General features: G+C 46.0%; 1 protein-coding gene across 7 annotated transcripts in view; it reads left to right on the top strand.

Annotated features, from left to right (window-relative positions):
• Nucleotides 1-21,218, top strand: part of MAP3K9 (mitogen-activated protein kinase kinase kinase 9) — a 79,115-nt gene extending 57,897 nt beyond the window's left edge. For 3 of the 7 annotated variants that reach the window (XR_013952210.1, XR_013952211.1, XR_013952215.1), the window contains 4 exons: nucleotides 595-708; nucleotides 4,840-5,183; nucleotides 17,294-17,393; nucleotides 19,475-21,218. The gene's annotated coding sequence lies outside the window, so the exon portion shown is untranslated. Of the gene's footprint in view, nucleotides 1-594; nucleotides 709-4,839; nucleotides 5,184-14,206; nucleotides 14,283-17,293; nucleotides 17,394-19,474 lie in introns of all 7 variants that reach the window. The other 4 variants (XR_013952209.1, XR_013952213.1, XR_013952214.1 and 1 more) reach the window with 3 other exon arrangements.
• Nucleotides 21,219-21,935: the final 717 nt, after the last annotated feature.

The raw sequence follows: 21,935 nt of genomic DNA, 5'->3' as shown, positions 1-21,935 counted from the left end.
TTGTACTTCAGATAATTTTGAACGGGTATTTAGAAAAATGGTGTCATGACCTTGCTATGAGGAACTCGTATTCTTGTCCCAGTGCCAGCACAGGCTTATTTTTTTGCTAGTCATCTTGGTTCTGATCGGCTGTTCCAGCCCTGTTTGTGCTAAACCCCACACAGTCTAATATCAGACTTGGCACACAGTGCCTGTCTGCTAACACACTTCTAGCTCTGAACAGGGTAATTAATTGCATACCATTTTAATTAAGGTTAATATTTCTGTTCTGTTAGCTTAAGATTTTTGTACTCTGTATTTAGCATCACAGCCAGAAGATGTATCTGAATGCCTGGATCTGGGGCGAATGCAGTAACACATTTTTTGCATGATGACATTTAACAGATGGTTTAGATTCACTTCTGATGCAATGCCTTTGTCCCTGCCACCTTACTGAATAAGGGTCTGTTGCTGGAACCAGCATCCCTTCAAGATCTTTCATTTACTGCCAGTGTGAAAGACTACATGGTTTTGATTCCTAGGTTGTGTGTTTGAGTCGTGGACTATGTGCTGTTGTCTGATATAAAACCATCATTTAACTTTCTCTTTTTTAAGGAATGCACCGATGAAGGGCTATGCACTACAAGAGCCTGTGTTCCATAATTTCCTTTGAGAAAAGATTTTTCTCTAATGTGATTATGTGCAAGAAATCCGACAACCTTCCAGCAGGTATGGAGACTGGAACAATGCATAGATAGTATCACTGACTATATTCTATTCAAACTGCTATAGTGGTGTTTTTTGTGATAGGCTGAGAAGAGAGTGGACAGGCTGTCAATTAAGTTTAGTTGAAAATAATGACACGCACAATTAGTTGCCTTTTCACTCATTTTAACAAGGGTGTCTTGCAATGGATTGTTTCAAGCATCCCCTCCTTCCCTCCAATTCCTGGATGCCTCAGTCTAAGACAGGTTTTTCTACTTTACTTCTGTAATGTTTTGCACAATACGTTTCTGTTGTAAAAGAATCAGATTTTCTAGCTGGATTTGCTTGCCTGTCACAACCATGAGGTTACTGTAATGTTCAGGCTGACCTCATCAAGAACAAAAATCTAGATGCATCATGGCAGATAAATTTCTGCTAGTGAATGCAGCTTTTGTAGAAAATGGCAGGAACACAAAGCAGTGCAGCAGAACATAAAAATAAAGTTCTCTCAGTAGAGGAATCTAAACACTTCTTGCAGAAAGTGAGGATCCTAAATGAAAGCTGCCAGGGTCAGCACAGATGCAAAATAAACATGCCAACAGATGTTTTAGGCTGAGTAACTTAGTTTTTCTTTTGATGATATGTAGGCAAGGGTTGGGTATACAGATTCTATGGCACAGATTTTAGTTGGCCTTTAGCTGTGTATGTATGTATATATATATATATATATATATACACACCCAAGTGAGCAAATCATCACGTTGTGTTACAATATTCCTTGATGACGTGCTGGGAGTAGCACATGTAAGTGGTGCTTTGGAAGCCCACCACATACCTTGATGATACTTCCAGCAGCCTTCCGAGACCATGCGCTTTAATAGGTGTGGAGGCTCTGCAGCTGGGGCTGCTGGAGCAGTGCTCACAGCCCCTGCTCCCCCTGCCTGCCACAACCAGGTGCCTGCTCCCTCTGGGTGTCTGGACAGCCCAGCCTGGGCCTGAGTTCTCATCAGGACAGTGACATGACTCTGGGAAACGACTCTGAGGCTGGTGGCTAGGTCCATGCAGGTGTGCAGGGGGATGGCTGCCTAGCCACAGGTGAATCAAATGTGCAAATTCCCCTTGGTGGCCTTCCTGGGTCTCACACCTAGCTCATATCCCTCAAAGATCCCCTCCATCTGCAATTACAGGTGTGTCCCTGCCTTTGATTTTTAATACAGATCAGTGACACTGCTACTTATTTGCCCTGTGCAAGGAGTGAACAAGGGTTTAATCTGCATCCTGACATCAGGCTAGAGTTGTAGGTATGTGCATTAAGCGTTTTATAGCTAGAGGGACAGACAAAATACATTGTTTTGAACATGCAAGGTGTACAGGATTCATCATCTGTGATAAAATCCGGATTAATTTCATGCCCATGACGCGCTAGGAAAGAGTCAGCACTAGATCTCCCTGAAATTCATCATCCTGCCTCCATAGTTTTCTTCCTTTGTAGTAAGAAGGTGAACATAATGTTGCTGCAGCTAGGAACAGGGCTTAAAATAACACTGAGGCTCTGGCTTGGATTGGTAGCCTCTGGCAGCTGTAGATTGCCAGGAAGAAATTGTTTGCATCCTCAAACTGTAGGGTTCAAACTTTAGGGAACTGATGTTCCTACTGGTGCAGAAATATTATTAATTGCTTTGTGCTGTGGCAGGCTTGTAAGGAGGTGGATTTTCTGTGGAAAAAGACAACCCAGGGGACAGGCAGCAGGTGTGTGCTGCTGTGAGGCTGGATGACTCAGGCTGTGATGGTCTGTGTCCTGACTAAGAACTTGAAGGACAAAATTTGCTGCAATGACTCTTTTCATTTTGTCACTTTAATGCTGGAGAAAATTTACCACATCAACGTTTCAGCACTATGCTCTGTCAGTGACAGGCCAAAAATAAACCAGTTTATTTTATTGCATGGGCATTAGACAATGTGAACAGAAGCCTCACTCAGACAGGTCATTGGTTTTAATTTGCTTAAGGGCATCTGGTAACCAGCCATCCTTCTTAGGCACCGAGCACTGGGGGGCTGTGTGCTGCGCTCATTTGGTTTCGACACACAGAATCACAGTGGTTTGGGTTGGAAGCAACCCTAGAGACCATCTAGTTCCAAGTCCCTGCCATGGGCAGGGACACCTCCCACCAGACCAGGTTGCTCCTAGCCCCATCCAGCCTGGCCTTGAACACCTCCAGGGATGGGGCATCCACAGCTTCTCTGGGCAACCTGTGCCAGGGCCTCATCACCCTCTAAGAATTTCTTCCAAATATCTAACTTAAATCTACCCTTTTTTAAAGCCATTATCCCTTGTCCTGTTGCTACATTTCCTGACAAAGAGTCCCTCCCCAGCTCTCCTACAGACCCCCTTCATGTACTGGAAGGCCACAATAAGGCCTCGCCGGAGCCTTCTCTTCTCCAGGCTGCACAACCCCAACTCTCTTAGCCTCTCTGCATTGGAGAGGTGCTCCAGCCCTCTGAGCATCAGTCACAACACAGAAGCAACTACCTGTTTCAGGTGTAATTGATAGACCAGTCTATCAATTTTTCTTCCTGGAAAAAAAAAAGAGGGGGGGATGGGAGGAGGAGTCCTGCTCCCTCCCAGGAGATGCATGAGGATGAAGAGCTCTCTGTGGAAGCAAGGCATATCTTGTCTCTCAATCCTTTCCCCTTGCTGGTAGGTGTGATGGTGGGTTGTAACTACAGCAGGTTGCATGCTCTTTTTACTGCAAATTGCCTTGCTCCTGGGCAGTGCTGAAGCAGGCTGCCTGGACAGGGCTGAAGACGTCTGTCCCAGGGCTGAAAACTCTAGGACTGTGCACCACCTCTGAACACCAGGAGAATGGATGTGAACACTCCATCTTGTGCAACCTCTGTGGGGCTTGTCTTGGAAGACCCTGGGAAAGCGTGTGTGTGTTGTCTCGCAGCAGATCTGGGCAGTTCCCTGACTCTCACCCCGGACATGGCACGTGGAGGGGATGTTCCTCAGTGAGGGGACGACTCAGGCTCTTCAAAGGGTCACCCAGCTGCATGCGGGCAGATAAGGGCTGGAAACAGGAGTGAGGCTCACACATGCCTGTGTCCCTGATGTCTGTGGCTGATAAAAGAGACTTTCTGATTGTCTTCCTGTCAGCATCCCTGTGCATCTTTGGCAGCTGAAAGATGAAAGGGCTTCTGTGTGTAGGAAGGGAAATATCCAGAGCTCCCATCTGGGTTCTGCAGCCTGAATCATGCTGGAGCTGGTCTCTACAGAGAAAGCTGATGTTATAAAGGATCCTAGGGAGAAATCAGCTCTGGTCCAACCTGTGTCACCCTAGCAAGGTGGTCAGAAAAGGAGTGTGCACTCCGTCTCTGCAGTGGGATTCAGCACTTGCTGCCTTCTCACCACTGGGCGTACAACTTGTGTGGAAATTGCATTTCACAGAAGGCTTCAATTTTTACAGCAGGCATTCGGCAGCTTGCCAGCACACAGCTACTGCCTTCAAAGAGCTGCCAAGTGCCAGCTTTCTTGGGTTCCACTGAGCTTTAGGTGCTTCTTGTTCTTGCATCCAAAGCAGCCTTACACGTAGGTCAGGAGTGAATGGTCCCATCGCAGTCTGGTGCCTGGACATCACACAGCCCTATGTCCCATCACCAACATCAGCAGCTATAAGCTCCCCACGTGTTCCTTGTACACCCTTCCTTTCCTCCTCTTGCTTCCATGAGAGCGTACTCATTTTCCTGATTCCCACCTGACCTTGTGTATACCTTCTCAAGTGCATTTCCAGGGCATCATCTGCTGTCATTCAGTTTTGCAGCTTGTGTAGCTGTACTTTTTCCTTTATTTTCTAGTGGATGAGATACTAATTGCTATAGACCACATCTATTTCCAGCTGAGCTTACTCCTTGTACTTATAGGAGCCAATCACAGGCTGGTAACTAGGTACCAAATGATAATCCAGGTGAGCATATGACCATCGCAGAACCGTGCTTTCCTCTAGCACCTGCTTAAATTTTGATTCTGTAATGGCTTTTCCTCTCTGATTTTCTAAATTACCTTGATGAGCTATTAATTGTATTTAGGCTACCATTGCACATCTTTGAGATGGTAAAGCCATAACACATCTCCAAACCAAGAACTTCTGTTTTCTCTAGATTCAAGGAGAGAGGCAGCTAAGTGCAGATCATCGAAACAAGTTGCCTTCCTTCAAGAAAGGGGGCTGTGCTCATGCCTTTAAAGAAAGACAGCACCCTGACTCAGCAAGGCCTTGAAGCACATCCTTGTTTCTGGCCTCGGAAATAGGAGCTGGTGGAGGCAAAGCAAAGCTGTGTGCAAGAAGGGCAAGAGGTATCTGGCACGCTGCAGATGTGATGATGGAGAGACACCAGCAAAGCATTGCTACCAGTATTCCACTACATGGAAACATGGGAGTGCGCTGCCCTCGGCTCCTTCCCAGCCGTGGGGCTAGGTGATCAGAAGTACCTGGCAACTACACAGAGTAAGTGCATGGCAGGCATTTCTAGGTGCTAATTTCCTTTCCTTTAAATATGTGTTGGGGAAAACAATCATCACCTCACTGTCTTCACAGCTGGAATAGTTTTCTTGAGCATCCGTCACAGATGTCTTTGGCTACCTCTTAAATAAGTGCAAGTAATGACCAAAAAAGGAGGAAAAGCTCATGAGAATTAAAATTGGGGGAAGGAAGATAAGTGAAGGAAATGGTTAAAATGGCCATTTTGGAATAAAAGTATTGTGATTAAGGGGCATAAGAAGTGCAGGCCTACTCTACTGGGTGTGCATGCACTTAGCACCTTAAATCCAGGATCTTTGCAAACACGGTTTATTATTCTGAATAAGCCTCTTAAGTGGGTCATTCTACAATTCAGAAACTGAGGCAAAAGGAAGGTAAAAACCTTTCCAAAGGTGCAAGTGCTAAGCAGAACTGAAGGTAGTGCTTTGGAGTATTGCCTCTTAATTCTCTTCTCTGACCGCAGCCCTCTTCTTAGATCTTCTGCAAGTGTTTTTTTGGTTGAGGTATACGTTAGGCTTAGACAATTATATTCAGTTGTTAGCAAGGATAATTATATTAAAACAAAGCAGCTGGGTATCTCTAGAGGTCTACAAGGAAGCATGTGATGCTCCAGTAAAACCAGCACTACCAGGAAAGTGATGAATGCCATGGCTAGGTATGCAGTAATAGAGCACAAGAACCAGCCTCTTAATGGCCCATTAAGGAGAAAAATTAAGTACAGAAGTTGAGGCTGTTTTTGATAATAGTTTCCTAAGAAAATGTTGCATTCTACCCATGGGATCAGTTGAGCAGTTTGTTTTGACTTTCGTGGTCTCTAGCTAATAAAACAGAGCTTACTGACAGGTGTGTGAGTACAGGATGATAGAACATTTCCCTTGGTCAAAGCTTAAAAATCTCCAGCCAGTGCCAGCATCCCTCAGAGGTCCTGTATGTTTCAAGTAGCATCTCTGATCCAGAGGCTGCCTGTTTGCTTTTCATCCTCTTCCAGCTCTGGTTTGGCCGTCTGCCTGATGTTACTGGCATGGGAGGGCTACCTTCTGGGGGCAGGTACTGGTCCTTCAGTGGATGATACCCACACTGCTTATAGTAGCACATCACACACTTTAGTACCGATATCCAAGGGTCAGTGCTCAAGAACCCCTTCTGATTGAAAAATACTTCAGATAAATTAGGTGGAACTAATAAGTTTGGATATACTGGGAAGCAAAGAGCTACCTAGCTGGGCATCTCAAAGGCCTGTTGCAAGCAGAGGCTGGCCACGTATTTTGATTAAGTGCATCTTCCTTTCTCAGCATTTCATGTGAGTGTAATCAGACCTGCTAAGGGTCAAAGCTGGTAACGCCACTGTTCAAGGGGAGAGAAGAAGTATGCAGATATAAAATCTATGAGCTGCAGAAAAGATATGGAATCAATAACATGAGGTTTGGTGAAACAAATATTGAGGTGGTCAAATGTATTCCCTCTGTACTATATTTACCTCTTGCAGCAGTTTGTCCTAGATACAGGCCATGGTCTGGAGTTATTTGCAGGCGTTTGAGGATGCAGTTTCTATGAAAGATGCCATCCTAAATAAAACTGTATTGATTCAAAGGGAAGGAGTAAGCTTTACAGACATTAGAGGGCAGGGAATTGCTGGTTGAGAAGCAGAACCTCTGAAAGGGATCTGAGGCTGGAAATAGAGTTGCCCATGGATTAGCAAATAATACTAACACAAAAGTGGAAATGGCAAAATACCATTTGGTGGAGAAAGGAGCGTAACCTGAGGAAGAAAATTCCATTCTGTTCTACAGCTCAACACTCAGCTGCTAAAGGAGGTGAGTGATCCAGGAGAGGGGGACTGAAGTTACAAGCTGCAGTTGAACATTGCCTGCCACCGACAGGGAAATGGGTGAGGGGACAGGAGTCCAGGGAATGAAAGTGGCTTTTGCCTTTGCACATGGTGTACCCTGGAAGTGCCCATATCCCGGGAGCTGGTCCTTGATGCTCTTCTGCACCTTGGGAGATGGGCTTTACTTTGTGAAGAACCAAATGTTCCTAAAAGCTATCCTTAGCTGAGGGTATTATTTGAGGAAAATAATTTCTCACCTTCCCTAGCAGGTAGGTGGTGGTTGTGCTAGGTAGCATCCTCTTTTCCCACTGCAGCTGTAGATAGGTAAGGGGGAAGCAAGTCAAGACCCTGGCACAACTTTAAAGGAGAGAAAAGAAACATCTCGTTTTGAATGGTAAGGGGAAGAAGAGATTCCGTCTTCCTGAGCATGCTCTCTTCTGCCTATGCCCTCGCCTTCTCTTCCCCATGTACCTAAAATAAAGACTTCTCTGCTGAGACAGATGATATTCTGAGCCTCACTCCAATACGTCAGGCTCATACCAAAGAACAGCAAAATGCAGGTTTGGCACTCCAGTAACATTGCCTGGGGTATGAGTGAGGGCAGAGTGGAAATAACTGAACTGGTGAAAAATTGGCCAAGGAGATACCTGCTGCTCCGGGACGTACAGGAAAACAGGGACCTATTGGTGTTGCTGTGACACCCAAGTCAACATGAAAATTGATGCACTTGATCTGCATTTGACTTTCCCTCATGTAGAATTAAGATCAGCTTAAGTGAGGGAGCAAACGTCTAAGGAAAGTCTGGGATAGCTGCACACTGAGCTGCAGAGGCAGGATTCAACACTTTTCTTTTGCAGACAGAATAGGGTTGAGGGATATATAAAATACCATGGAAGTGTGCACGTGCTTGTGCATTCATGTCCTTTCCTACATATGCACACCAGTGTGTGTGTGTTGGGGAGGCATCTGCACCTAGCTCAGAGCATAAATTCTTTGTGGCTTCCAAGAGAGTGTTGTAGCCGGTGTCACAGCAGCTGCTAGAAAACAGCCCACAACCACTGCGCTATGCTTTTCAAAAGATCACACATCAAAAAATCATGAATTAAAACAAAATTCCTCATTCCTAATAATGTTAGCACTCTTAGTAACTCCTGTTATAGAATATAATTCTAAAAAGGCAGCTTACTTTTGCTGATTTTTCTACATTTCTAGGGAATGTCTGTTTTCAGGCTGTAAGACTTCATTTACATTAAATGTGATGACAAAAAGAAAAAAAAAAAAACAAACAAGGATGTAGCAGCTTTCTGGATCATGCTTCAGGAGTTTGCTTCCATAAAATGGTGGGTCTTCCTACAGCTAGAAAGGGGCAGTGCAGAGACTGGGCCAATGGAGATGAATTCACCGTGTATCCCCCACTCCTGCAAAGTCAGTAGGGCTCAGACCGAACTCTGGAAGCCAAAAATATCATCTATTTTTGCTAGTGACTGTCTGGGAGGAGCTCACAAACCTGATAGAAAGCCCAAGGCACCCCTTTAAGAAGTGCTCTGGCGGTGGAAGGAGAGCTTGAAAACCTTTGCCTTAGGACAGAAAGGACTCTGGCACTGCAGGCAAAACATGCAAGAGGATCAGAAGGGTTCTGTGTGAGCGAGGGTGCTCTGGGAAGGAAGTTGTCAGCCTTTCAGCGGGCTGCAGCATTTCAGGAAGCACAACCACATTGTGATCAAACATTCTTTTCATTGCAACAGATGACAAGACAGTTTTTCAGCAGACATTCAATTATTGTTCAAAATAGATGGTTGAGTATAAGGGGAAAGTTCTCTTTTTAGATGAAGCTGCTTTTCCCTTGGGACTTCTGCAATCAGAAAATACATTTGTAGCAGCTGGATCCTCCTGCCTCTGAGCTTTCTGGATCTACATCCGAATTTCAAAAGTACAGGCTGCTTAAAATATCTGAGATGCTGGACTGTAATGTCAGCCTGAAGTATGTAACATACTGCAGCGTAGGTAAATAATAAATAACATCTTTCCAATGCTGTCACCTTCTTAATAGGAACAGTAGAAAAAAAAATAGTGCTCCTTTTCTGCTAAATTTATCACCCTTCACTGGCGCCTGGATGAAATCCACCGGTTATACAAGGAGCAAGAATTTACACTCCTCCTGCCTGCTCCGGGGCTCACACGGCAGGCTGGGCCGAGCAGGCTGCAGGCTTGCTGGTCGCTTTCAGGCTGCTTGGAAAGTTTCACAGGGGCTCTTCTTGCCGTGCTGAGGTTGCCTCTGATTCACAGAGCAGAGTGCCCATAAGCCTGCCCTTGGAAGACCATGTTTGGATGTCCTGTATGAGCTATTCCAAGCAGATACCCTGCTTCACCTTTGGGAAGGAGGGTCTCAACTGCCACAAAATGAAGGGATTAACCCCTTCTTGGTCACTTGGGTTTGTCCAGCTTCCTTTTCTCATGTCCATGTTTGTGAGATACGGGATATCCCAATCCTCCAGGCCATCGTCATCTCCAACATGCCATCGTCATCTCTGCAAATCTGCCAGGGCAATGGCAAACCCACGGCAACGTGCAAGCATGGGTCAATGTGAGCAAGCACAGCAGCAGAGCTGGTCAAGGTAGGTCACGATCCAAGGTAGTAAAGCTACCTGCAAGCTTCCTATATTACATGGTGAGAGGCTTTAAGTAAAAAGTCTCCCAAAAGAAGTACATGGAAGAAAAATGACGACAAACCTTTCCAGTGATGGTAAATGCAGAGGTTCCTGGATTCCTTCAGTTGTTTGTGGGATTCAGCAATAGAAACTGGTGCAGAGGTTCGGAGTTCAATATTTGCCTGGAAGTGGATTAGCTGTTTAAGGTATCTCCTGCCAGCCAAATCAAAACAGATTATTCATCAAGCATATGCGTGCCTATCCCATAATACACTCAATTTCTGAGATTTTAACAGAAAAATTCTCACTGCAAAGTCACTGTTTGTGTTCAGCCTGAAATATTTTTCTCTCTTCTGGCGAGGCCAGCCTCTGTGCTGTGGCAGCATGACCTGAGGAGTGCTACAGCACAGGTAAAAGCCAGCCACGTCCTCCGTACCACCCTGAAAGACGGATCAGGGAGTTATGGCTTCAGGAGACAAGGAGATGAAACCATCTCCCTCCGTGTTTCTTGAACAGGCATTACAGGCAACAGGGTGATGAGCTCATTTTCTGTTGTCTCGAATGTAGCTGTAAAAATGCCATCCAAGGGTTTCTTGTTTATTCTTTCTCAGCGCCGTTTCCCCATCAAATGTGTTCAGCTTGCAAGTAAACATTGCCTTGGATCTGAGCAGAAAGGCAACTCAGAAAGTGAAAACCTGTTCAGTCTGCCTCTGACTGTTACCTGCAATAAGATTTCTAATGTTTAGGCTTAGGTGACCAGATTACAGAGCTAAATCAGGATGTTGAAAAGCTAAGAGCAGTTTTGCTGCATTGCTGAGGCTACCTCTGTTTATTGCTGCTGTATTAGCTCCTGCAGGCAGAATCTCGCGGGGAGTTGTTTGGATTCCTTCCCGTTTAAATGCGTGTACGGGTGAGAGTAAATGGATGGATTTTCATCCTGCAGAGCAAACCCATGCTTGCTGAAGGGCCTTTTCTTTCTCTGATATCTAATCCTTTCCTTTGGCAATGTAAATAATGAGACACTTCTGCAGATCTGATTAAGCTCCCGGTCCCTTTCTAAATGACAGAAGATCAATACTATTACTAAATCCATTAAACAGTTCTTCACACTTCAGTTGTGCTCTCTCTATGATATATGAGAAAGAACAGAGGGATATTTTGGCTATTATACAGAAAATGCATGCTAGAGCCTCTTCTTGTGTTCCACTTTCTCTCCCTGGCTCGAAGCCACTCGCATCCTGCAGGCTGCCCAGCCCTCGTGCTCAGCCTCGCCGGCCAGAAGTCACCAGGGAACTGGGATGTGGGAGGGACTTCTGCCTTTCCATCTCCTAAGGCAGGCTGGGATCCATCGGTGGTATCTGGAAGCTCTGTCTTCCAGTTACTTTGTGATGACAAGTGAGCTGAAGTAGGTCTCCATTTAGGTTTTTGTTTTAATGCCTGTTTTCTGCTGCTACACTGATAACTTCCGTGGTCCTCACATGAGAATCGGGGCATCACAGCTCTGTGCCCGTAAATGACACGGTGTCTGCAGTGGTGTCCCCAATGTGGTGTGTTTGTTGGGAACGATGTGCTCTCCCCATTTCTCCCATCGAGAAAGCCAATATTGATGGGACAGGACAGTACCTCCCCGGCAGTACCAGTCTTCTACAGTCTTACAACAGAGATCAGGTACCAAAAATGCTGGGGATACTGAATCCCCTTTCTCCACCTGGGATGGTCTCTCCAAGCCAGGCAGTGCTTGAGAGAAGAATGTGACTTTCTGTTGCCAATGGATGTGCCACTGTTACCTTAACTGTTCTGAGATCAAATGTATTAACTTTGCAACAATATAAAGATATAACTGCAATGTGACAGGTCTACTTTAAGAACGTGAACAGAGGTAGATAGGGGTAGAGACTGAGGCAGCCAGGAAAGGCAGTTTGGGGATGACTGTAATTGGCCTGTGTGTTGTAAGGCGTGGAGAAGGAAAGCAAAGCAGCTCAGTGCTTAACAATGCCCTGAAATCCTAAAATGTACCGTAAGGAGGGACAGTGAGTAGGAACAGGCTCAGGTTCTTAGGGCAGGAGCCAGAGAGCCAGGGCTTGATATTTCTTTTCTGCGCTGCAACTCTCTCTACCACCACATGCATTAGGTTTTTGGACCTTGGCTTTGCTCGTTTGTGAAGCAGAACTGAAAACCTGCAGGGGTGCTGTGAGGATGTAATCGGTCTGTTACACGCGTTGAGATCTCCGAGGTTAACGGCGAAGTGTTACAATAAATCTGAGAATGAGGTAGGCAACCCGACATGCATTCATTCCTGGCTGTGGCGTGACAGCACCGCCAGCCAACCTGAGAGCTCCATCTGCATCCCGCTCCCCGGAACCGCGTTGTAATTATGCCTCATTGTGCTGCTTTTTTGTTCAACAACTTGCTGGCTGTTTCTCACGTCAAATGAATTATTCAGCAGCAGACTGTGTTCTTGTTTTTAACAACAGCAGCAACAATACTTCATGCTCATGGAGTCCCTTCAAAAGTGTGCTGGAAACATTAATTCCATAACCAGCGATGTGAGATGGGGTTAGCTCAGTGCACTGAGAAATGAGACTCAGCTCTGTGACATGGGCCAAGTAACACTGGGAGCTGCAGATCTAGGAGAAAAGTCCAGCTTCTACTGCTCTGCACAATTTTTCTTCCCCTCTGAGCTACTTTTCAGCAATGTTGTCACAAGCCGGATCCTCAGCTGCTACAATCAGCATTATTGCCTTCAACGCCACAGGGAAATGGCAGCTTTTGTCTGGATCCATCCAGCCCACATTTTCAGGCTGAAGTCCCATGGACTTCCCATGGATAACCTGACATTTTTTAGATGTCATTAGCTCACTGCTGCCATCAAGAGTGGTGAGTGTTTGGATTAGTTCCTCTCTGGGCAGAAGCTGAACCCCAACAAGCTGGCATATGAGGACAGGCTGAGTTTGCACGTGCAGCAGGTTGTTCAGTGAAGATGAATGATGCATGCTTGTGCCTGGCCACTTTACCTGCACTTCAGAGGTACTCTTAGGTCTCATGCTTGCCTGAAGATCTGACATAGTGGGCTTTATAGCATCACCGATAGTCTTGGAAAGTCAGGGACTTAACTACCCTACAAACAGTGATCTGGACTCAGCAATTAACGCCTTTAAGCATGAACCCAGGCACAGAGCCTGCAGTAGGTAGGGAGTTCTGGCTACATCCTACGGCACAGTTCAATGTAGCCAAGCAGCTACAGGTTTGAGTCTGTTCTTGCCATGGGTCTCCTATAGAGTATCAGATCCAATTCAAAGCTGGCTTTTCCCTGGGCTTAAGATACTCAATGATATTAGATCACTAAGATCACATCAGAGTCCTCAGAAACCTCACATTGCTTATGACTTGTGCATGGCACGTTTCTTTGGTGTTTTTAAAGAAGGAAACACTGGAATGTGTGTATTCACATCCTACAGAGTACCAAGCCCAGTCTTCAGCTGCACACACTTGATGTTGTTGAGAAAGAGCAAACGGCAAGCAAATGTCTGTGGTACCTACTACCTGTGAGTGTGGAATAAAAATCTGTGAAGAAAAAAAAAGAGGATGCAGAGCATAATCTTCACTGGAATCTGCACAAATGTTGATTAATGTTTTCCCATTTTTCCACTTTTTACCCTTAATCATCACTTTTATCAAGCACCTTCTGGTTTTCTGTTGGTGGTCAGGAGCACGAGCTGCTGACAAAACAAGACACCCAAAAGAGCTGGGGGTTCAAACCTGTGGGTCTCACTGCCTGTGCCTTCAACTGAGAAGTTTTTTGAACAAAATATCTATCTTTTGTCTGACTGGGAGATGCGGGGGAAAGAACTTGCAGAACACCACACTACCTCTGGATTTTTGTACTGTTCTTAAATGCTCACATTTTGCTCGGACTTTATTAATCCTGCTTGTTCTGGATGATCTGAATGCGCCTGGCTCTGTAGGTGATCTAAAAGAGCAGTAGGAGTTGCTTTGCCTGGTGAAAGACAACTGCAAATGATGTTCCCAACAGACTGTGACTCTCAGCCATCAAACAGTGTTTTTCTTAAATGCTGAAGGACTGCAGAGACCTTTTAAGTGCAGATCTTGTTAGCAACACTGCAAAAGTGGAACAGATATATTGATTCTCCCCACCCTGCCCAAAAGCTGGTACTTTATGACAGAATCTCACTTTTGCTTTGTCTTAAACTTTAACTATGTGTATCCTTTAAAAACAGAGAGATACAGATCTGTTCATTGTGTAGAAAAAGAATTGTGATTTCTCATTTCCTGGAATGTAATTGTTTCTCAGTCAAATAGGATGCAACTCAGTAAGGAGTATTAAAGACAGAATTAAACCTGGATAAGAAAAGCAGTTTGGGGTGAGACTTGAATGTGAGCCAAAGTTGTCTTGCTACTGCAAGGAATGCAAAACTTCTTACTGGAATGTATAAGGAGGCCAATCGTATACAGGACATCTGAAATAATGTTTCTGCTCTGTCTTGTGCTGGAAGACCCCACCTGGAGGACTGTCCTGTTCTCAGCACCGCACTCCAGTAAAGATGGAAACCACCTGGAAGAAATCCAGAGGTGAGCCAGGAGAACAACCAGAGAGCCAGAAAACTTGCTCAGTTGAAGAAATGTTGAGAAAAACTGCAAGATCAGAGTTCTAGAGAAGAGTCTTTCACAAATATCAGAGATTTCTGCAAAGAGAAAATATACATTTGTTGTATTTGCTGTAGCTAAAACAGGAATTAATTGGGTTAAGTCACTGCAAAGGAGACTTATTTTAAGCTTTAGTAAAAAGTCTCTTAACTTTCCATCTCTGAAGGCTGTGGTATTCTGTCACGGGAGGCTTGTAAGAACAGGTTAGACAAACATCTCTCAGGAGCAGATTAACTTAATCTGACCTAATTGCCTTAAGGCAATGGGGTGATGTAGATGCTCTCTTGAGGATCTTTTCCAGTCCTATTTTCGGAGTTAGTATTGCCTCAGCTTTATGGTGTGAGATGACATGGCTTGGCTGGCACATCATCAACAGAGCTGTGGTATTCCTGCAGGGAATCTGTATTACACTGCTGATGAGTGAAAGGAGAGATTCCATCTTTTATTAGAGAGACCTCCTTTATTAACTAAGTCCATCTGACATTGGATCACAGAGATGTAAAAATTTGGGATCCCTAGAGCTCCAAGTCAGTCTCTAGACAAATAACAGTTGGAATAGGAAATGGTGCCCCAGATCACTGAAAATAAGAGAGAGCCCTTACTACTCAAATTTAAGGAGCTTCTCTAAACAGGGACCTACCCCTACCCCAGGATGGCTGTGTAGTCCCAATGACTGTGAGAGTCACAAACTGGGAGTCAGCAATGGGGATATGGCAGTCAGAGGTCACCCCGACTTTCTCAGCCACCCCTCCAGCTTGTGGGGCTGGTGTCAGACACCGGCTTCTGGATCCGTTTTGTAAGCATCCTGATCTCACCGGAGATCTAAAGAACCCTGTGAAAGGGCTTGCAGCTTGGTTTGCTACGGTTATTTCAGGGAGCAGGCTTATGAGTTCTCCCTGAGTCAATGCTCAGAACTTGCCAACAGGCAGCCAAGCCTCAGAGATAACCTACTGAAGTCGGCAAGCTGTTGGTTGGATCTAATTCAGCCCCAGCAAGATGCAGGAGACCAGCTCTGAGTGAGGGAATATGCCATTTACATGTGGCCATTTTTCTAAGCAGGAGTTTGTAGGAGGCAGTATGAGACAGCTGGGTTTTATCTGATGCCAAAAGATTTGCTGTAGCACAGTACTGCTACTGTGTGAGGAGAAGGGAAGATGCAGTCTGCAGCTCTGTCAGCCCTTTTCGGAGAGATTGTGCCACAGTCCCTTCAGCCTGTGACTATCCCCTGAGCCCACTCCAGGCTATGCTAAGCTGCCTTCTCTGGGTTGCCATCAATGAATGAGAATAACTCTGGCAGCCAGGCTGGCTACAAACCACCCATTGTTGCTTAAAGGAAGTGAAAATCCTCATGTTCCCAGCTGTAAATCCCCCATCTGTCTTTGATAAGCACAATCAAAGGAACGCTTAGTCCATATGTGTCATTCTGGGTAATCTGAACGTGTACTTTTCCTAGCAACCACTAAAATACATTTTAATTGAGTATGATAAGCACAGCAACAGCTTCTGTCTAGTTCAAGAGTTGAAGACACTGCTGCAGAAGAGGAATGAGGTGGGACTGAATCTGAGTTTGAATCACTGCTGAAACGAATGACAGCAAAATTTTCTCCCCAATGAATTGGAACAGCAGCCAGCTTTATGGACAACTTTGGCAAAAGGGCTGCAATCTGAAGTGATCAAGGGAATCACACTCCTTGTCAGCCTTGAAAAACAAAGCTCTCATTTGGTTTGTTTCAGGTCCCCAAATGGTTCTGCCCTCAAAGCAGATAGCAAAGGTGGGTTACCACTTCCAGACGATACAGGTTTTAAAATAACAGCCTTTTGCGTATCTCCTCACCCCAGTGCTGCTGCAATGTGTTAAAAAATATAATAAGACAAGGCAAGTTGGTCTGTCTCTTGGTTCACCATGTGAAAAGCAATACAAAGGCAAATGAAAGGGTTCAGCATGTAAAGATCCGGCAGACAGCTGCTGCCTGAGGTCTCCTACTCATGTCCTCAGGAAGATGTCAGTCTGCCTCACTCCAGGGTCTCAGCTATGGTAGGGTCTGGTCACCCAGATGACCAAGTCCTACTTGGTGGGTAAGTGTGTCACAGATGGGAAGACTTGCTGCCAGGTCCATCTTTGCATTTTTTCTACCATGTTTTGCTTCCCTATTTCCTCTCTCTCTTGTGTTTTACTCCCTGTTGTCTCCTGTTCCAAAATTCCCCTTGTCTGGGAGAGAGGATGAGGCTAAGGCTATTCACATTGAATTGTCCGGTTTAGAACTCAATAGGCCTTTGGGACATGAAAAAGCAGTTACTGTGGGGAAACGTCAGTGACTGGATATTAACGTCTAACAATGACCCCCTATGGGAAAGGCTTTCAAAAAACAAAGCAACAATAAAACTTCCTGCACTTCAAGACTTTGCAAGGATGGCATTTCAGCTCAAGATTTTTGTTGCTTCTCCGTTTGCCTGAAAAATACTCCTTTTATTTTACAACGTGACCTTATCTGCTTGCAGTGACTGCTGGGCTCAGCCCTCCCTACAGAGCGGAGGGTCTGTGATGCTGCCACCCCTCAGCAAGAGATGTCTCCTGCTGCCTGGTGTCCGCTCAGTGCTTGTGAGACAAAAAGTTGTAGGAGACACAGAAGAGTCAAGGCCACATTTCTGGCTGTCAAGCTGGTTCAGCTTGCTTAGGAAACGCCATGTGGTGGGACGGGCCGGGCAGCCTCGCAAGGCCTGGTCCCGCTCTGTTGTGTGCAGCTCTTCCCTCAGGGCTGAGCCCACAGCCACCTTGTGCCCCCACACACATAGGCTGGGGAATGCCTCCATAAATGATGGAAACAACGTAGTTGGGCGAGATGTGTTCATATTAAACCTAGTTTCAGTTACACGCAACCAGGTCTTTTTCCTTTCCCTCATAAGGCTTTTTGTTTTGTTTTGTTTTTTCTTGGCAGAGTTTATGTAAAGCTTTTCTCCCATCTTCAGTGCCCATAGTTTGCATTATGGATGTCAGCATTTCACAGCAGTCAACAACGAGCCTTTGACAGCACTGAGGTAAGCTGGGGCCTGGTACAGAAAATGTACAGTTTCATATGAATCACAGTTTTGATTTGTAGACCTGACAATAGACAAGAGAACATATGCTCAGATGCTTCTGTTAGCCCAGCTCTGAGGAGAAAACAGCGTAATGAGGAGAGCACAGTGGTGATTCACCCTTCCTTCAGCTCATCTTCCCTCACTGCTGCAGGCTGTGGTGGGCACCAGGGAGCTCTTGTCAGGGCGTGTGACCCCCTCGAGTCCCAGCCAAGTGTGGGACAAAGGCCTGTGTGTGACAGGACTCTGAGCACGGGCAATCACGGAAAATCTGGTGGCATGAATCATATGAGGATTCACGTGGGCTCCACAGTCCCAGCCAAGTTCACCTTCTTCTCCCCGAATCCCCTCGCCAGCTCCAGCTGGCTGCGCTCCGGGTTGTTTCCTCACCAGCGACGGGCCGCTACCAGCTGGCAGGGGTTCACAGGCCCCGGCAGGCAGAGGGAGCGAAGGGGAGCCCTCTGGAAGGAAGCAGAAGTTGTGGAAGTTAGTTACGGCAGGACTGCAGCTATTTATAAAACTTGGCTGGCGATGAAGGAAGGAGAAAGGCTGTGGGTAGGGCCTGTGAAGCCAGCTTCTCTGGCAGCGCGTCTTCCTTCTCCCCTGCCATGGCTGGATAGCACAGCACATGGGGCTCACAGCTACAGCCACGGCATTTTTCCCCACCTAATACCATTAGTAATTTTGCTACCTAAGCCTGGCAGAATCATCCCCGGCATGTGCTGCTCATTGCAGAGTAGAGGGGGAAATTTGGAAGGGCTTTCTTCTGCTCCCCATTTCTGGTGGCAGGGACAATTTGTTAAACCAGTCCCTGTATTAGCAGGTGAGAAGGATTTGGGAATTCGTTCAGTGAGTTTGCTGCTATACAGTTGTCCTAAGAATAAGGAGAAAAAGGCGTATTGTGTTTCTTTCCAGCCTGCCTCATTTCCTCTCCTCCCCCTTGCTCTCTTATCTGTCCATGTAACGCAACAGATGTTTTCCATAGGATAATGAGTGGACAAGAAGTGAGGGTAGCAAGGCAATTTCCTGGGCACCACGCAATCTATTTGTTTCCTGATTCCCCACCATAACCACTGCTGGAAACAGTTGCTGCAGGCACAGCTTTCCGAACTGAACGAGTTTGAGCTGGTCCCTCGCTGTGACAAAGGGAGATCGGTCTCTGAGATGCAAAAAAAAGAGTCTTATCCCCTCCCTACACCTGTGGGACCACTTACATCCCCTTCCGCCTCACAGGCTGCTAACTGCCTCAAAGTCGTGTGTTGACACAGGTTTCGTCTCATGTTCTTATCTGCTATCTATGAATTTACCTTCCCTAAACTGTAGCTGGGAGAGGACTCGTGCAGCCAGGAGGGTGGCTTGCCTTTTCGTCACCTTCACTGAGGCAGCAGGGAGGCTGCTGGTGTGGCAGCACGGCCTGCAGCATTTAGCAGCTGAGGAGCTCATCAAAGATCCGCTTAGAACAACCTCTGGAAACCTTCTCATACCAGCTGCAGTGATACAAAGTCCTACTAATTGGTTATGCAAATCCATGAATAGTATTAAGGAACCTTATAATTAACTGCACCCTCCCAAGCATCCCATCTGGGTGGCATACTGGCCTACCACTGTGCCTCTTTATTTGAATAACTCCTGCCCAAGCATCTCAACCACTGCATGGAGCTTCACAGAAGCAGCTCGGGAGGAACATCAGTGTGCTTCAGGATGCAGAAGCAAAGCTGAGTAAACAGGCGGAGAAGCAGGGTAGTCAGCAGGTCCTGTGTGGATTTGGTGTGAATTCCCATTGCCCACACATACCCATCCCCTTCCCTTCTCCAGCTCTCAGAAATAGAAAATAGAGGGTAAGATCAAGGGATTAAGCATAAAGAAAACAAAGCAGACAAAGCCTCTGGAGATCTCACATAAACTGCCACAAGAACACAACTGCTTTGTAGTCAGCTGGGCTGAATTTTGGGGACATCATTCACACAGATGAAACTTGCAGAGAAATTCTGGTAAAGCGAAATGGAGATACACTGCTCAAGATCTTCGTTTTCATTTTACAGGTACCTGGGTTCTCCAGCAAGCCAGAACAGCCAGACCTTTGCCTTCCCATCAATCCTGAAAACCAGTCATATCCTCTTTATTTAAACAAAGGTTTCTGCCTTGTCCAGGCCACTTTTTCCAACTGCAGTGGTTAACACATATTTGGAAAAATTCTGCAGCCAGCATGTTTGTCTTCTCACAGTTTCAAAAATGATTTTTGCTGGAGGAAGGAAGCCTCCCCCTTCATTGCCCCCTCCAGCTGGAAAATCACCTCTAATCTTACTGTCCTTTTTCCTGCTATGTATCCTGCCAATTAAATCTGGGTCTTGTTATTAACTGCAAATAATGTGGCTAAGCCTTTGGTAGGTTTTTTTTTTCTTTTTTTTTTTTTTTTTCATAGTTTAATTCTCATTCTGCCCATGAACCTGGGTTTGGCTTGTAGTTTGCATCTCATGATCAGCTCAGCCCTCTCTCATTTCAGCCTCAGCTCTTGCTTGGTCTCAGCTTTCGTCCTGCTCAGCCAGGCATCTGCCATGTCGTTTTGTTCCTGCTGTTTTCACATGTGATGGGTGTATGGACTCATTTCCCATCGCACCGGACACATTTTAATCCTGCTGGGTACTTGGAGGGGCCTGTGTTCATTCCCCCATGTACTGAGGGGGAATGTTGAGGACATATGCATATGCCACCTGGCTGAGCTGGAGCATTGTTTGCTTGTTTTGGCTTTTGGGATTTGTATTCCTACGTTGCCATTTGACTGTTCAACATAAAAATACCATCGACTTGTAGTAGACATTGCCACCTTCAACAGAGGTTTTCTGTTCATGGTGTCACCAACTCCCTACAGCTGTGGGTGGGAAACTTGGGTGGGGTTGGGTGGCCCCTGCCCATACATCAACAGCTGGCTGGTGAGGACTGCTCACTGGAAAAAACTCTACAAGGCAGAGCCGGCTGCTGTGGGGAGAGTGCAGTCCACAGAAGCTCTGTGCCCTTGGTGGCATTGCTGCTCTCTCCCTCCTGGACATGCACAGGGCCACCACATGGAGTGTTGTGCATGTTTCTTTCAAGCTCTGTGTTACTGTGGAAGCACACAGATGGTACGTAGCTGGCAAAACAGTCCCTGACTCTGTTTTCTTTCTGTTGACTTCCTTCTTTTAGCTTCTGGTGTGAGTGTGCACTGGTTGGAGGTACCAAGTGTCAAGGTACATAGGGACAACCATTTCCTGAAGAAAGTAGCTTCTTGTGTAGCACCTGGAGACTTGTGGAGATCTTTTTCATATGCATGTCCACAAATTTCCTACTTTCTCACATACTTTGTGATAGTCCTGGAGAAAAAGTGGCTGAGAACTGAGGAGTCTGTACTTTGGTGTGCTGTGCCCGCTTTATACTACCATAAGCTTGGGACTGATGTGGTGACAGTATGCCATTGAAGCTAATGCAAGGGCTAAAACTGTTTCCAGACAATGTGACAGGGCCATGGACCTCCATCTCCAGTGACTGGAAAATGCCTTTCCTCTTGTATTACGGCCATGAGTGATAAGCCTGCCTCTGCTCGCCTGCATTTTCCTGGGGCAGAGACTGTGTAGGTGGTGTCCTCTCCCCTTACATGGCCTGCAGGATGAATCCTCAGGTCAATCCTAGTGGAGAGAGACCTGCAGCTGTGGGATGATCTGTTGTGAGCAATGTGACGTAACGGGGAGCCACCTCTATTTGAATTCGCTGCATGCCATGGTGTCTATAGGATATGGAGAACTTCATGCACCTGAGAATCAGAATCTTTTTATCTCTGTGTTTTACACAGTACTATATACGCCTTGCAGGCACCCAAACACACCGCTGCCTAATCTTTTTTTTCTAGTTAACAATCATTTACAGAATTTCCCTCATTGTCCTTTGTCTTTAAACTAACTGTTGTCCCGGCAGCAGCTGCAGGCTCATTTATAGCTTAGACATGGGTAGCGGTGGGCAGAGGCACTTGTTCCTGGCAGAAGTGTTATGAACCATGGGCTATCTAAAGAGGGTGCTGGTGCTGCCCCCAGTACACAGTCCTGTCCTTCACAGTAGCTGCACACAGCACTCCCAGTTTTGGGAAGCAGCTGCTTTCCACCACCCACCCGAGAAACGTGAACTTCTGGTGCCATCCTAGGTAGTACATTGCACACAACTGAGGTAGGTCCACCTTACCTCAGAGACTTAGATATCACTCGATGGTCCCTTCCCCACCTCTGGTGTGGACTGGATGTGTCCCTGAGCTAAATAATACAAATTCACTTTTTTTTTTTCAGAGACAATGGTAAAGATTTGCCTTTTCCCTTGATGTTTCTCGATCAACTCTTTCAAATTTTGGCTGGAAAAAATTGTGGCAAGGTACCACAGCAGGAATGTGGATGCCATAGCTGCTGGGACCAGAGCACGCAGCACTCAGCTGAACTTTGCATGTTCAGCTTTCTGTGTTTCAGTCTGCACGTCTCATCCAAAAGG

Source organism: Anser brachyrhynchus, assembly GCF_964034855.1.
Source record: "Anser brachyrhynchus genome assembly, chromosome: 5".
Lineage (NCBI taxonomy): Eukaryota > Metazoa > Chordata > Aves > Anseriformes > Anatidae > Anser > Anser brachyrhynchus.
The sequence above is the reverse complement of the archived record's forward strand: the minus strand, read 5'-3'. Positions and strand labels throughout refer to the sequence as shown.